Source organism: Gossypium raimondii, chromosome 3 (assembly GCF_025698545.1).
Source record: "Gossypium raimondii isolate GPD5lz chromosome 3, ASM2569854v1, whole genome shotgun sequence".
NCBI classification, from domain to species: Eukaryota; Viridiplantae; Streptophyta; class Magnoliopsida; order Malvales; family Malvaceae; genus Gossypium; species Gossypium raimondii.
The window spans coordinates 54458090-54472055 of record NC_068567.1 but is presented as its reverse complement, the minus strand read 5'-3'; the positions used below and the strand labels follow the sequence as shown (position 1 = coordinate 54472055).

Genomic DNA, 13966 nt, shown 5'->3' with positions numbered 1-13966 from the left:
ACTCCCACCAAAACTCATTGGCGACTACATCTTGTCGCCCTCAAGAAAAGCCCTAGCTAATTAGCATATGAAAATAGGGATATAATGACCCATTTAAATAAGCTTATATTACATTTCTAATCATACTAAAATATCTCTGGAATAATAAGAGTCCAACTTGGAGAAGCAGTCTTACTTGTCTAAAACATGGTTGCCAAATAAGAGAACAAGTCGTGACGTGGCATATCGCCTTGTTGCAACGTCGTCTCTACTTTGTCGTTTCAACGTTATCATGTCATCCTGACGTCCCGATGCTCCTTGTCATGACGTTAAGCCTATTTTGGGCCTTCTTTAGTTGCTTGTCAAAACATATTCCTAAGTGCCTGCAAAATGTCTGATAAAAGCGAGGCACACCCCACAAATCTCTACATTGGCTCATATTTATCACGCTTCCTTTTTCATGCCTTGTCATGGGCCAAACTCGAATTTCACAGAATACCAAACAAGGTCAAACAGTGCTCGAACTTGTGAAGTGAAAGACTCCTAGTCTTCAAACCAAAGTTGTATAATGCAACAAGGGTCAGTAATACCCAAACAGGAGAAAGGACATCAACTCTCTCTGTAAGAGTATGCCCAAAGATCATTCATGAGATGGTTGTAATAACATACTTGATTTACCATGTTTATTAATATAAGGCGTTACCATTATTATTTCAGTTTCTTTTCTGTGTGTATAAATAAACTGTTTTATAATAATGTCCTGAGAATAATATGATTGTTCTTAAAAGATCCTTAGTCAAGTATTATTGTTGACTAGGACAACAATAATGCATTAAGACTAACATGTAGTTGATTGATGATAAAGAGTTGTCATTGATACGGAGTGTCAAAATCAATGCATGAATATGTGTATTAGAGAACAACATATTGGACTGACCCGCTATGAATATGTTTCTTGGATTATTATATAATTGTCACAACATTACTCATAGTGATTAATATGTATATGATCCTTAGACTTGAGATCATCATTATCCTAACATCGTGAGTTGCATATTTTGATACAGTAAAACGTACACCGCAACTGGTTGTTCTATAAAGGCTGGTGTTGTATATACCACAACCTATGTAGAGGGATATGGTTGATCAATATAGAATAAGTCCCTCCTACATAATGGGAGTAATATCTTAGGCCACTTGATTGAGTGAGACTAGAAATGCATGGCCATGCTCAAATAAGTTGATATGAGATGTCATACTTATTTATATAACATAGTTTACTCAAGATATCAAGGAACATGGGATGAACTATGCAAGTGTGGCTATTCCATGACTTGTGTCCATTCCAGAGATAAAGGACTTAAGGATTAATGCATGAAAGGTTAATCACATAAAGGTTATGTCGAATCATAACTTCTTGTAACTTAGGTAGCAATGATCCATTGCTAGATGTCACTCATTATTTGTAACATTAGAATCGTTCTAGTATTACTGCTAACGTTACAAGAACCTACAGGGTCACACCCTATGGTTGAAATGAATGGAATAAAACATAGTTGGTTTTGTTTTTGGTTCTCACATCAATTAAATTAATTACAATCAAATATCGAACATATTATATGTACAAGGATGTTGTACACATAATGAGAACATAGTTCTATTAATATATGAATTTGGTTCGTATATAAATTTAAATAAATACAGTTTACCTAAATCCTTATTATATTTAATGTAATTATAATTTTCGGTTAAAAACATTATTATATTTATTTTTTTAATTATGATTATTATGTTCAGATAAAAATTTTATTAATTATGATTCATTATATATATACCGATTATAAAAGGGTGAGATAGATAGAGTTTTTAAAAAAAAACCCTAATAAAAAAAAGAAACCTAAAAACTTTGCTTGTGAGGTCTAGCAGCCGTCAAGTAAAGAATTCTCCAAAAACAGTTTTGAAGATTTCTTCCGTTTATTGTCAAACTAGGTGGATTACGTAGAGGTCGGAATCATAAAAAGGTTACGGCTTGGTTCGATAGTAGATCAGAATTCTCGTTGTCGAGGCGTCACTGTCTACTCAAATTGAAGTTTCGATAATTTTGAAACCATTATTTCACCCCAATTCATTCCTCACACATGGATCCATGGGTTAGATCACCGAAATTATAATTTCTTATTAATTTTGTTGTGCCATGGGGATACTGACATTCCAACACTCTCCACCTAACTGTAACCCTCTACAACCAACCTTGCTTTAAACACTTTGCGAACTGTTCGAGTCCTAAATACCAAAAAGGGATGAGATTCTTCTCAAAAATAGCCAAATGTCTGATATTTGACACAACTCCACCTTCAACTGGATTAAGTGGAGAGCAACGAATCATCACCCTTGTCCTCAGCCACATCAACTACCTCCATGATTATCCAAAACTTCTAGGAACTAAAATTTATGATCCGTCAAACTTTTTGATATCTAAAACGTTGTTGTGTCACTAAACAAGTCGATCTGCAGAAGCTGAATCATAGCTCTGATTCTAGTTTGTTGGGGATCGACCCGTATAAACAATAAGATAATAAAAGTAGAGAAGAATGAACATAAAAATTTTATGTGAAAAGCCCTTAAAGAGGGAAAAACCATGGGCAAAGGAGGCTCTGACTTTTCACTAATCGAGTTAAACAAACGAGATTACAATATTCACGAAATTAACCTAAATGTACTAAACGTACATTACCCAAAACTCTAAATACAAAGTTCAAAATCTCAAAGAGTAAATTAGTAAACAAAACCCTAAATCTCATAGACTACTTACAAAAGGCGTATAAAATTCTCTCCATAATTACCATGAAACTCTTATCAAAACTCATATGTGACTACATCTTGTCGCCCTCAAGAAAAAGCTCTTATTGATTGGCTTCACAAAACAGGGATACAATGGCCTCTTTTAATAAACTTAGATTAGAATTCTAATCATATTAAAATATCCCTAGAATAATCAGAGACTAACTGGGAGAAAAAGTCCTGCTTGAAGTGTAACAACCCATTTTTCAGTGGTGTCAAAAATAGTGGTTTTGGGACCACAATTTCGATGTGTGAGTCTGTAAATATTAATTATTTAAAATTTACGAGGTCGTTAGTATTGTATTAAAATTTGGTTTAGAATTTTTTTACGTTTAGATAGTTAACTAAAGAAAAATGGACTAAATCATAAAAAGTACAAAAGTTAATTTCTATTAGTGTTTAAGTGCTCATTTGTAGCAATTAGTAAAAAGAGAATGGATTAATATGGCAAATTAGCCAAAATTGAGGATAATGGATGATAACATGATTGTTTCCTAATGTTATAATATGAAGTGATAAATTTAATTAATAAATATAATGATAAAAGAAATAAATGAATTTAAAATAATTAAACAAAGGTTGGTGGGAGCATCATCTTCATTTTCTTGGTTGTCCACCAAAAATTGAAGTGAGAAGCTCCATGAAAAGAGCTTGAAATTTTGGCTATATTAAGCTTATGCATGTAAGGGTTTTCCTAACTTATTTTTCATGGAATTGACATTTTTGTGATTGTTATCTTGATATCTAGTTGGAATATGGGTTATTTTGTGAAATTATTAAAGTATAGAAATTATGCCATTGAAATTTTTGAAGTTTTATAGTTATAATTGGTTTGGGTAGTAACTTAGTAATGATTTGTATTGAGTTTGTAAAGTGATTTTATTAATTTCAGGTTTAGTGATTAAATTGGAAATAAATTAAAATGGACATGTTTTTCTTGATAAATTCTGAAATTTAGGATTGTTCTAGAATGGTTTAAAAATTAAGTTCAATGGGTTTAAAGTTTAATTGGGAGAAATAGGCTTGTTTTGATCTTAAGGACGAAATTGATAAAAGTATAAATGGTTGGGGCAAATGTACAAAATTTTTAAATATAATGAAATATGTATTGATTTGTATAGTATATAAAATTGAGTTTAATAATTAAAACAAATTATATTATAGATCAAGATCAAGTATAAAATCGAGGAAAAAGGAAAGTTGTTGAATAGTCCCTGAACTGTTGCAAACTCTACAGTATAGCCTTGGTAAGTTCGTTCGGTTTAATTTACTGTATTTTAAATTGCATATTGAATGAAAAAGCTAGATTATTGAATGCTCAATTTACTATATATTAGATGCTATATTAATGAGAATTTAAGTAGTGAATCGTTTATAATACTGATTAGTGATGATAAATCCTAAGCCAGATGAATGTAGGATAGAGCATGATAGGCATGCCAATAGGTTATAGTGCGCATGGTACGGGGATTGATTTGAGATGAGACGATGATTCCTGTCCTGTGATTTTACACTTAATATATTGAAGTCCAGCATTTATTGCGGACCATTTCACAATATATTACAGTGATTCCGGCGTGTTATCGGGGGAGAATGTAAAGCCTTCGAGCTTGGCACTTAGTGCCCAGGTGTGTTTCCGGAGGGATGTTAGCCTACGGGCTAGGCACTTGATGCCGAGGCGTGTTATCAGTTGGATTGGCTCGTTTGAGCATTTGGCATGTTTCGGATGGATAACTATGTACTCATATCCATATCTCATTCATCAGGCAATGTTTCTTGTGTTAAATATCTTGCTATTGAATTGTTGAAAGATTATTCATGAATTTTTTGATAGAATTGTGGCTTGATAATGAATGATCTCATACTTGATTATGTATAAACTCACCTGTTGTGGATTGTGGTTGATAGGAAACTCTGACTTTTAATCTTTTTATTAAAATTATTATGTAATAGCCCGTTTTCAGTGAAATCGAAACAGTGGTTTCGGGACCACAAATTTGAAGTCGGAAAAAAATTATTTTAATATTATTTTATGGTCTATGGTAAGATAGAAATATTGTATGAAAATTTCGTTAAAGAATTTTATTGATTACATGTCTAATATGATAAAAAGGACTAAATTGCATAAAGTGTAAAAGTTGAATTCTAGTAGCTAAAGGTATCAAATAGCTATATAATTCAAAATTGGAGGTCCTTCTATGGCAAATAGACCATTTAAAGGAGTTAGTAGATAAGGATGATTATTCATCATTGGAATTTAGCAAATTATTAAGGTTAATTTTGGAAAGTAAATGATAAAATGATGATCAATAAATAAAATAAAACAAATTTTCATCACTTTCATCATCTTTCCTAAAACAAAACATAGAAACCCTAGCCATGGAAGCTTGAAGATAGACAAGTTTATTTTGCTTAATTAGGTGAGTATACTTGTCCCGTTTTTAATGATTTTTATGTTTTCGAGATCGTAATAGCTTAATCTAGCTATCTCGAGGATTAATTTGCAAAACTGTTAAAGTATTAGGGTTTTGCCATGGATGAGTATAGTTGAATTTTGAAGTTTTATGGTGGAAAATGAAAGGTTGTTGTTAGATAAACAACTTTTGTAAAGAGAATTTTGATAAAATTATTATTTTGGGACTAAATTGAAAAGATGAAAAAATTATGGAAAAAATTTTGAATTTTGTGAAAAATATGGGCTGCTATTGATATGTATGAAAATCAGTTAGGCTTGAAATAAGGATTAAATTGTATGAATTTCATTTTCCGAGCCTAGGGACTAAATCATAATTAATTAAAATCATAAGGCAAAATAGTAATTTTTCCAAAGATATGTATTGGATTGAATTGAAAATGAATTATATTAAATTGAGTTAAATTCGTTTGTATAGATCCGGATAGACCTAGTACAGAATTGAATTGAGGAAAAGAAAAAGTATCGGATTAGTAGCTTACAAATCTACGTATATTTGTCGAGGTAAGTTCGTGTAACTAAATGGTATATTTATATGTTTTAAATTGAATATTATTTTGTGTGAATTGTACAATTGCCATGTACATTATTAACCACATATCCAACAAGTGCCGAGCCCCGTTTGAACCTTAGAAATTTGATGGATACAAATGACATGTCATTAGGGTTCCCTGAATTGGTTGTGGTCTTGCATGTGTTGTAGACACATAACAACTCTTATGATCTTCTCGATACTTGGCTCTCACAAGCTTCCTGATAATTGGCTCCCATGAGCTTCCTGGTTAATGGCTCTCTTAAGCTTCCTGATATTTGGCTCGCAAGAGCTTTCTATTATATGGCTCGAAAGAGCTTCTCGTTTACATGCTTGTATGAGCATTACTGAATATGAATTGATGGATTACAGTTTTGTACACTTTGTGTGTACTTTCCGTGTATCCAACGATATTTTAAATGGTTTAACGGGCACAGTTCTGTTACGAGATTATATGAGAATGACATGAACTGTTACTGGAATTTATGTGAAATACATGGAAATGATCTTACATGATATATTGAAACATGAAATGGGATGGTACATGTATATGAAACTTGCTTGGTGATTATGTTCACCCATGTTTATGGAATATTACATGAGTTTCACTTGACTAACATGTTGAGGATATGTGTATAGGCTTTTGGCCAAATTGGTTTGGATATGTCATGAATGCTTACCTTAAATGTAATTAAATGGTAAGTTAAATTCTATGTTATACGAACTTACTAAGCTTAAATGCTTACTCTATTTTATTTCCCCTATTTTATAGTAACTCAGAAGCTCGTAAGGGTTGGAAACTGGTCGAGCTACATCACACTATCCATCGGGCATTTCGGTATATATATAGTAAACTAATTTTGGTAATAATGGCATGTATAGGTTAATTTGGCCAAAGTTGGCATGTAAATGTTTGGTTGAGACTAGCCATTTGAGTGGCTTGTGTTGGATATTTTGATGTGTTTATAAATGGCCTTACCATGCCTGATGTGTTTTTGGCATGGATGAGTGATTGATAATTTATAGGCATATTGATGATTGGTTTGAGATAGTATGTTTGGTACAAATATGCATATATGAGTATTTGGTCAAATTGTAAAGTATGGATACTTGGATATATGAGGTGATATGTCATGTATAATTTTTTGTTTTGGCTTGATTTGAATGCCTTGATATAGCTTGATGATGTTCAAAAATGTTTGGTTAGCTTGATGGCAAATTGGGTGAGAAATGTGGCTTGGAAAATGACTTATTTTCGTCCACACGGCCAGAGACACGGGCGTGTGTCTCAGCCGTGTGTAACACACAGCCAGATGACACAGCTATGTGTCCCCTATATCTTTTAATTGCGCAAGTCAATATGCTCAACACGGCCTACCACACAGGCGAGTGACCCAAGTTAGAGAGTTACATGGGTATGGACACGGGCTGGGACACGGCCGTGTGCCACTATTTCGAATGCCCACACAGCCTGAGACACGAGCATGTCTCTTGACCGTGTGAACCAGATGGCCTGGCCACACGAGTGTGTGTCCCCTGCACCTTTGAAAAATTTTAATGTTTTTCGAAAAATTCTTTGAGTTCCCGAATTAGTCTCGACTTGTTTCTAATGTGTATTTTGGGCCTCGAGGGCTCACATAAGGGACATTATGCTTGATTTCAATTGGTTTCTGATATGAATGCTATATGATATGAAATATTTGTTTATTTGTTTTTGTAAATTTCGGTAATGCTCTATAACCCTATTCCAGCAACGAATACGGGCTAGGGGTGTTACATTGTTATGTTTAATTCGGTAAGCTTTATTGTGTTAATCGTTGAACTTACTAAGCTCTAGTGAAGCTTACTTGTGTTCTTTTATGTTCCTTGTAGATAACATTTTGTGGAGTTGGGTGATCGGATCAACTTGAAGATCACATTATCCAGATTCATTTTGGAATATTTTGATACGCTTATTTTTGGTTATATTGGCATGTAATAGGTGTGTTCGTATTTGGATATTTATTACAAATGTTATGTTTTGAGCTTGGTATAAGCTTACTTGTGTATGTATCTTTAATCTTGGTGTGAATATGTTCATATAAAGTTGTTTTGGTCATTTGATATAATCCTTGTTTAAGTGTTTGAATCATGGTATGAATGAATATGAAGAAATGATAAGTTTGGCATAAGTTTTATATATGAACTTATGAATTTGAATGCAAATTAGTGGATGTGTCATGTGCATTGAGGTTGATAATTGAATTGTGGTGTCAATTAGGACACATTGGTTAGGCAATTAGGTTGAATATTTTGACATGTTTTAAACTTGTTTAAATGTGATTTTAAAGTATGAAAATGGTTTGTTTTGATTTGGCTTGTTACCTAAGTTTTAGATGAAAGTTTGCTTTGTTTTGGAAGCTTTTTAAGGTGCACACGGCCGTGTGGCACATACAGCCATGTGTCTTATTAATTTTTTAAGTGCAGAATTTTCACACGGTCACAATTAGTTACACGATATGGCCACACCAACGTGTGGGGAGGTCGCACGGCCATGTGTAAAGCCACACGGCCATGTGACCCATGTTTCCAAAATTTTTAAATTTTTGCATGTTTTTCTGTTTTGATTCAAATTAGTCCTTGATTGTTCCCAAACCATTTTTAGGGCCCCGTAAGCTCGGTTTAAGGCTCGTAAGTTTTATTTTACCCTAATTTTTATAAGCTATTGATTATTATCATTTATTTTATATTTTTGTTTCTGTTTGATGATAAATGTTCTGATTTGTACTGTAACGCTCCGTAAACCCAATCCAACGATGGAGACGGGTTAGGGGTGTTACATGAAGTCTAAAACTTGTTTGCCAAATGGGAGAACACGTCGTGATATCCCAAGCCGCTTCATCGTGATGTTGTGATCCTCCTTGTCGCGATGTCGTCATCTATTTCTCAGGAAATATGAAGCACACCCCACACACAGCTCTATCAAGTCATTGAGATAAATTCCTCGCCTCCATGTAAACATTGGTCTAACAAATCCCAAGTCTCTCGGGCCATTATTAAAAGAAATTCCTAGAACATTTTGCAGCATGGTCTTTTAAGAGACGTTCCCCTAGTACGTTTAGAGAGAGAAACTATAGAGTTAAAATTGCTAGTGAGCAACCAAGGTTCCTCAATAATTGTCGATAAATATTCCAAACAATTCCAAAGATCCCGTCTACAACTAGCTTAAGGACTCATATAAATGAACATGCATAAGAAGTTACTCCATCCATTATAGTTTCTTACCTGAGCATAGATGAATTGACGATTTGTAGCAAGAATTTCAATCTTAACATTGTCTCTCCATAAGAGCCAAATACCGCTCACCATACCCATTTGCTTCAATTCTGAATGAAAACCCAAAACCCAATTTTCTAATGACAGAATCAACACGAGTTCTTCTAATTCGTGGATTAAATGAAGCTACAACATCAATATCAAACTCATTATTATACTCTTTTAGGAGATTGTGAAATTTAAGGTGTCCGCACCCCTGACAATTCCATACCAATATATTAAGTTTCATAAAAAATAAAAAAAGAACATACTCATCATTAGAGCGCATACTCCATATTATTAATTGGCTCTTCATTGAAGTCCAATAATACCACTATATCGATTCCCGAGCCCATAATTCCTCCTCCCTTTGCACCCTTAACATCTTCCACTGTGAGTTCCATGGCCAAAGAGACAGGTACCATGGCAAAATCGCTGACCCCATTCATTATCCTTGGCTCCTTCAAAATTAGCCTAAAAGACATTATCTTTTTTAACAGCTAAATTATTTGGCTTCTTAATCATATGCTGAACACCATCCAAATGATGTTGCTGCTCCCCTAACTGAGAAACCTCTGCAAACTGTACTACCTGATGACACCCTTTGTCAAGGCCAGTTTCTATTGGCATGAATTATTATGGCCCAACTTAGAGCCTCGGGACATCATTACTGCTCCATCATCAAAAGACCTTTTTATCATGGCCTACTAAAGTACAAGTCTTAATCAAATTGATTAGCCATAGCACCTTAATAGGCTTCTTCAGCCCATTAGACAAGATGCCTTTCCTCTTGGTCCACTTACTATCTTTCCTAGCTGGGCTAGCTTGATGGGCTCTAAAAGTGATACCCAAGTTATCATTACTATCTCAACTTACCTACTCTTCAAACATAACTAAATTAGCGTGATTATTGGATCGCATCTACTCCTCATCAATATCACATTTATCAGTGGATTGACTTAAGATTGAAAATCTTGAGCCTCCCATGTTCTGAACCTGATTTTTTCTCCCTACCATTATGAGCTTTCTAATTTTATTTTCTCTTCACAAGCATCCATAAACCGAAACTTTCCTTCGGTTCATCTCCTCCGTAGTAGAATTCTTTCGCGAATGGTCTTCATTGGCATCATCATTAACTCCTTTTTCCTGACATGCATCTTGAACATGGACATATCCACCACATTCGGTAATGCTTCATACTCCAATTTTTGAAGAAGACCATCAATTCTGTTTTTGACTTCAACAATTTATCCAAATCAACATATACAACCATTCTCAAAAACTGTCCCTTATAACCATTACCAATGTTGTAATCTATCTTTACAACCCAACCAATAACATTACTAATGGCATTAAGGAGGCTTTTCTTATACATCCCACCCGAGAGTTATGGCAATCGAATACAAACTATCATCCTTTGTAACAGCTCAGTTTTAGCTAAATCGAAACAGTGGTTTCGAAAACATAAAATCGAGGTCGTAAAATTTATTTTATTATTATTTTAATATTTACAGCATGATATTAGAGTTGTGTGACATTTTCATAAAAAAATTTATCGTTTAAGTGTTTAATTCAGTAAAAAAGACTAAATCACGTAAAGCGTAAAAGTTGTGTTCTATAAGCTAAAGGTATCAAATAGCTATAGAACTTATAAGTAAAGGTCCTTAAAAAGTAAATATCCCATTTATGAGATAGTGGATGATAGTGGAGTGACAATTGGTGTTATTATTAATGGTTTTAAAGGGTAAAAGGGTAAATAGGTAATTAAGTTAATAATAGATAAAACAAAGCCAAATTGTCATCTTCTTCCATTCTTTTTTAACCAAATATCAAAGAAAGAAAAGCCATTTTTGGAATCTAGGGTTCGACAACTTTGAATGCTTAATTGGTAAGCGATTTTGTCTCGTTTTTAATGATTTCTATGTTTTTGGAGTCGTGTTAGCTTAATCTAGTTAGCCCGTATCTTCGATTTCAAAACTGTTAAAGATTTTGATAGATTTCATTGATGAATATTCAAGATTTTTGTTGTTTGATGATGAAAAATAAATAATTTTTGATAGATTATCATATTTTATTAAGTGATTTTTGATAAAAATGCTTATTATGGATTAAATTGTGAAATCTGTAAATTGGGGGGTTGAAATATGAAATAAATGGAATTAATGGGCTGTTAGGGACCTAGGGAAAATTCGACTATGCTTTGGTATGATTAAATTTTGTGTATTTTAGGTAGTTTTGAAATGGGGACTAAATTGTAAAAATGTGAAAGTTTAGGGGAAAAAGTGTAAAATAGCCATAATGTGTGTTTTGGACTAAATTGAATAAAATAGTTGATTAAATAAGCTGATTTGGATAATATATAGATCAAGATAAGTCGAGATTGGGATTAGATTGAGGAAAAGGAAAAGTGGACAAATAGTCGATAATTTCCATCCGAGCAACTCGAGGTAAGTTCGTATAATTAGAATCGAACTTTCAATTAATTGCAATTGTATGAAATGAATATGTATATATATGTAAATTGAATGGTTGAAATAAACGATATTGAATTGCTTAATTTGAAATGTATTGAGTAATACCGAGCCCTGTTTGAACTATAGAAAATCGTAGGATACGAGTGACATGTCACTGGGGTTACCGTTTTGGTCGAGCTCCTGCATTTGTTGTGGACTCACCACAGCTCTTATGAGCTTACCAATATATCAACTCTTATGAGCTTACCGTTTCAGCTTGATAAAGCTTATCGTTCTTCAGCTCGGAATAAGCTTACCGATCATGGCTTGAAAGAGCGAAAATATGAATTGACAGATTATCGATTAATGCACATAGTGTGTATCACCCGAGTATCCTTCGATGTTTCATTAGGTTCAACGGGCCTGTTACCGATTATATGATTGAGAATGAAATAGAATATGATCTATGTGAATTGTATAGATGAAATATGATATGTGTCATGAGGATGTATGGAACTGGAAACGAGATTTTATGAAATATATGAATGAAATGCTATGTAAGTTGAATGCCAAATTGAATCATTCATGGATGAAATGTTAGTTATATGCATATTTAAGACTCTAACTTATTGAGGTGTATGTGTGATAGGCATTTGAATATTCGAGTTGAACATATTGATTAAATTACTTAAATTATGCAATGTGGTAAGTTTAAATTCTATTATGCAGGTTTACTAAGCTTTAATGCTTACTCAGTTTATTTTTTCGTGTTTTATAGAGGTTCGTTAGCTAGCTCGATTCGGACGGCGTCGGAGATAAGCATAACACTATCCAGTCGATCTCTTGGTACTTTTGAACTCATGGAAGTTGTGTAAATATGGCATGTATAGGCTAGTTTATGGGAATATGTTTTTTGTTACTTTAGCTTATTGTATAGCTATGTGTTTTGATGTTCTTAAGCCATGAGATTTGGCTTATTTGTTATAATGGTCAAATGTGCATAAGATGTTATGTTTTGGAAAGTTTGCTTATGAAGGATTTGTTTCATATGATAATATCGATATGTGATGAGTTGGTGATTGGAAAATTTTTGAATGTTATTTGATATTAAGATAGGTATGAAGTTGAATCATATTAGTTTGACATATGTTGTATCAGGCTATCAAATGGTATAATTAGATTTGATTTGAGTTATGAAATTGGTTTGATTATTGGAGGTTGTATTTATGACCGAATAGATGAAGTTAAATGGCTTGGTTTAGGTAGTTTGGATTGGTTATTGAGCATATGATTTGGATATACTATAATTGTCGTTTGTGTCTGAGAATGGTTAATGATATTATGGTAAATTGCGTATGAACTAGTAAAGGTTAAGATCATATTTAATCTTTTGATAATGTTTCATATATGGATGTTATTTAAGCCGTATGATGTGTCTTGTTTTCACTTAATAATTCAAATGTGCATAGCTATGTAAAATGTATGTTTTTCCAATTTGCTAATGAAATAGATTTATGAAATTGAATATCATAATCTATATGCTAGGTGCCACATATGAAATGATACATGCTTGGTTTTAATTTAGGAAGTCGAATACCATGAATGTGATGTTCATACGGTTCGAAAATTTATATTTATAAGCACGTGTTGTATGACTTTGATGCATGTTAGGTGGTTCAAAAATTTGATTGAATGGAGGAAATTGATATGATTGAATTTGAAGCGTGATTCGTATTTGTAATATGATTAATAATGCATGTTTGAATTAATTGGATATGTGCTTTATATATATATGAATTTGACTTATATGAATGAGTGAATGGTTGCTATTTGAATTTGATAACTATTGTAAAGAAGTCATTATAATTTTGTGCATGAATTGTAATAAATGATCATGATGAACTATATTTTGTTCGGTAATGCCTCGTAACCCTAATCCGGTGACAGATACGGATTAGGGGTGTTACACCCTTCATAGATAATCTTGGCTAGTAGAAAACATTGGTGACCATGGTTGAACTGTCAAGTATTATCCATAAATAATCCACAAACCATTAGTTAACATAGACAAATAATTCTCTTTGCTCTTGAATTTTACCAAATAATAGTCATTTTCTATATTCATAAGTTAGATTCCTTGACAGGTTTCCATAAAGAATTAACTTTTCCTAGAAGAGTATTAAAACAAATTTGACGCCCTAACAACTTGATGACTAGGGTAAGAGACATACCTTCTCAATCAACCCATGGATCCTATTTGAAAACCGTATCGGGGAAATCTCATCAATCACCTTCATGATAACATCTCTCTTACACACCCCTATGTCATCAACCTCATGTTCTTTCCCTTTCTTCTTCCCATGTCCCATAAGCATATCTTTGAATGAAAATCAT

General features: G+C 33.1%; 1 long non-coding RNA gene across 1 annotated transcript; it reads left to right on the top strand.

Moving 5' to 3' along the window:
- The first annotated feature begins 10943 nt into the window (after nt 1-10943).
- On the top strand, nt 10944-12584 carry LOC128039672 (uncharacterized). Its single transcript, XR_008194127.1, has 3 exons — nt 10944-11007; nt 11483-11566; nt 12351-12584. It is a non-coding gene; the product is annotated as an uncharacterized LOC128039672 (long non-coding RNA).
- The last annotated feature ends 1382 nt before the right edge of the window (nt 12585-13966 follow it).